Source organism: Zingiber officinale, chromosome 5A, assembly GCF_018446385.1.
Source record: "Zingiber officinale cultivar Zhangliang chromosome 5A, Zo_v1.1, whole genome shotgun sequence".
Lineage (NCBI taxonomy): Eukaryota > Viridiplantae > Streptophyta > Magnoliopsida > Zingiberales > Zingiberaceae > Zingiber > Zingiber officinale.
The window spans coordinates 114,907,997-114,912,153 of record NC_055994.1 but is presented as its reverse complement, the minus strand read 5'-3'; positions in this window follow the sequence as shown (position 1 = coordinate 114,912,153).

The following is a 4,157-nucleotide window of genomic DNA, read 5'->3' as shown; positions in this document are numbered from 1 at the left end:
AATAAGGAAATTTTAATAAAACTTCCTTAATTCTTTTGTCATGAAAAGGAAAATTTAATTAATTAAAATCAATTTTCTTTTCTCAATTCATATGGCCGGCCACCACAAGCTATAAACAAGGAGAGTTTTAATTAATTAAAACTTCCTAATTTGTCTCCGTAAATTTATAAAATTTCTCCAATAATTTTAATCCCTTCATGATTGGTTAAAAAGGAAATTTTATAAATTAAAATCTTTCTTTTAAACATGTGGATAAAAAGAAAGTTATCTCTAAAAATTAAAATTTCTTTTAATCTACAAATAAGGAAAGATATCAAATCTTTTCTTAATCTCTTGTAGAAACTTATAAAAGAGAATATTTAATTTTTAAACTCTCTTTTAAAACATGAACATGGTTAAAAAGGAAAGTTTTCTTAAAATTTAAAATCCACCTTTTAATCAACAAATAAGGAAATATTTCAAATTTTAAACTCTCTTTTAAACATGTAGATGATTTACAAATAAAGAAAGTTTTTACCAAAAATTAAAACCATCCTTTTAATCTACAAATAATGAAAGAGATTAATCTCTTCTCTTAATCTTTGTAGAAAGCTATAAAAGGAAATTTTTAATTTTTAAACTCTCTTTTAAAACCATGATATCCACATAAGAAATAATTTTAATAAAAATCCTTTTTATTTTTTTGTGGTCAGCCACCTAAGCTTGGGACCCAAGCTTTGGCCACCACTAAATTGGCTCATCCACTTGCTTTGGGGTCCAAGCTATTGGCCGACCCATTGGATGGGTAAGAAGTGGGTATGTGGTGGGTATAAATCATATACAAGAGGCTACGATAGGGATCGAGGAGGAATTGGTTTTGGTCTCCGGATGAAATTACATCCCGTGTTCGCTTCACACACACAATTTCATCAATAATAATTCATTTCACTAAAGAACTATTATTGAACTACGCACCAATCTCAAATTACATTTGGGCTCATTCTTATTATGAGTGTGTTAGTCTCCCGTGTTTAAGATAACAATGTCCACTAATTAAGTGTTATTGACAACTCACTTAATTAATATCTAGCTCCAAGAGTAGTACCACTCAATTTCATCGTCATGTCGGACTAAGTCCACATGCAGGGTTTAACATGACAATCCTTATGAGCTCCTCTTGGGGGCATTCTCAACCTAGATTACTAGGACACAGTTTCCTTCTATAATCAACAACACACACTATAAGTGATATCATTTCCAACTTACCGGGCTTATTGATTTATCGAACTAAATCTCACCCATTAAAGAAATAAATATCAAATATATGTGCTTGTTATTATATTAGGATTAAGAGCACACACTTCCATAATAACTGAGGTCTTTGTTCCTTTATAAAGTCAGTATAAAAAGAAACGACCTCTAATGGTCTTACTTAATATACTCTAAGTGTATTAGTATAATTATATAGTTAAGATAAACTAATACCTAATTACACTACGATCTTCCAATGGTTTGTTCCTTTCCATCTTGGTCGTGAGCTATTGTTTATAATTTATAAGGTACTGATAACATGATCCTCTGTGTGTGACACTACACACCATATTATCTACAATATAAATTAATTGAACAACTTCATTTATCATAAATGTAGACATTTGACCAATATGATTCTTATTTCTAGATAAATGTTTATACCAAAAGCTAGGCTTTTAGTATACATCCTAACATCACTGTCTGCACACAACTCCGCTACCACTATCCTGAATGACCGAGTGGGCACGACATCACCAGTTGCATGCAACTCTAGTTATTGTTGGGGGTGCAAGGTTATAAACATAGTCCTATATTGAAAATACATGTGAAAGATCATGATTTTATAAGAAAAAGATATCTCCCAGTATGAAGCCTTTTAGGTAGAGTCCAAAAATAAAATCATAAGTGCTTAGGCCCAAAGTAAACAATATCATGTCCTTGTGGAGATATATAAATTCTTTTCGATCCTTCAATTACCACTACCCCTAAGTGGCCAAGTGGATAGATAATATGACTAGCGACTTTCTCAACCACAAGGGAGATAATGGTCGACAACATGTATACAATGCAATAATGTGTAAGATGAAATAATCATGACACAGTTATAGTTATCACCATGCAACAGTATCACAAGTATATCTAGTAGTAAAATCTAGCAACCACACATACATATATGTGATAATCCAATAGGTGTCTACTAAACAACATGTATAGTTAAATAAAAACACCTATCAACACACCACACTCATACATACATCTACAACATATGAATAGTCAAAATAACTTAATCAATCAACTATACCCATGCATTAAGGTCAATAGTCTATAGAGGTTAAGGAATAAATACCCGTCTCAAATATAGATCGTCCTGAACTATCTCCGCATCAAAATATTTGTCTCAAATTAGTATCCTACAACACAGTACATAGTATAGCTAAGTTTTACCATAAACCCAAATAGCTAAACCTAATCATAATTTGATTGTGAAACCCTAATTGAATTAACCTAACCATCCCACAATCATATTCAGACTCTAAATGGAAATAGGTTAAGTCAGTGCAACTTAAGTTAAGCCATTTTGTAGGATCCTTGGTAGCCAACTAGAGGGGGTGAATAGCCTGTACAATAAAAATAAAAAAAACCTTTCTCAAACTTTTACAGCTTTAATAAATCTAACACTTACATAAAAAATAAGAGACTAATTAAAGAAAGGAATAGACTACGATTTTTACTTGGTTATAACTCAAAATGTTGTTATGCAAGACTCTGAAGCACTAATCAAATTCTCCTTCAGGCGTAGGCGGAGAAGCCTCTTAAAGTAGTTGAAGCACTCAATTACAAAGCTAAATCGAAAAAGAAATGATTACAAGTGTTCTATATAAGCTTCTAGGAATAGAGCTGTATTTATAGTCCTAGTCGAGGCACCTGGAAGGGTTCCAGGCACCTAGGGGGATAAACTTTTATCCCCATTACAACTTAAATCTCTCAACAAAACATGTTCAAAATGGAAACTCAACTCAAGTTGCAAGACTTAGAAGAAAATTTCATCTTGAAAGATCAAGTGGAGAGACTTAAGAAAACATTGGAAATGTTTAATTTAGGCTCCAAGTATTTGAATATGATGCTTGAGTCCTAACTAATCGTGTACAATAAATTTGAACTCGAATACAAAGATAACACAACAAACAATCCTACTTATCGTTACTTAATTAAAATAATAAAAATCAAGTCCAAGCATAGATCCCCAAAACATGTTTAGTTAATAAAATTGGACCAAATTAATATTGGATCCCCGAGAATTAAATTTATTATCTAGATAGACCTTATCTAAGTTATGATTTAAGGGATATAATAGAATAATAATCCTTTCCTATTAAATTGCATGATTGATTGGTTTACTGCTTTCTTTATGCATGTCTAGTTTCTTTTTCTACTTAATTTAGAATGGTTAAACAAGAAAAGATATAACTAACCTTGACAATCTAGTATTAGAATGGATTAGGATGATAATAGGCTAAGGAAGCTCTGTCAAATGAGGTTGAAATATATGTATTCTACATAATGTACTAGACTTAGTGGATTTAACTGAAGTTATCTCAGTCAAATATGAACTAGTTAGACTAAAATTTAGTATTAAATTTTTTGGGTTGATTGTTTTGGGAAACCATTATCTTAGACACATAGTTATTTTAATAATGTCCATTGTGATTCACCATAGCAAAAAGCTTATTTATAAACTTCTTCTTAATGAATCTAAAGCTAAATTCAAATCGAACATAAGGTCAACCAATCCTTTTCAAAATTCAAATTAATTAATAATCAAAATAAAAATAATTTTAATTTAATTCAAATCAATTAATAATTAAATAATAATTAATTTAAAAATTATAATTTAATATGAAATTAATTAATAATTAATTTAAGTAATTTTGATTTAATAAAAAAATCATTAATAATTAATTAAAAATTCTAAATTTAATTTAATTGATCTTAAATTTAATTTAATTAATATTAAATTAATTAATGATTAATTTAATTATTTATTAATTAATTAAATAATTTTAATTGAATTGAATTAATCCTAAATTAATTAATAATTAAATTAATTAATCCCAAATTAATTAATAATTAATTTAAAATTAATT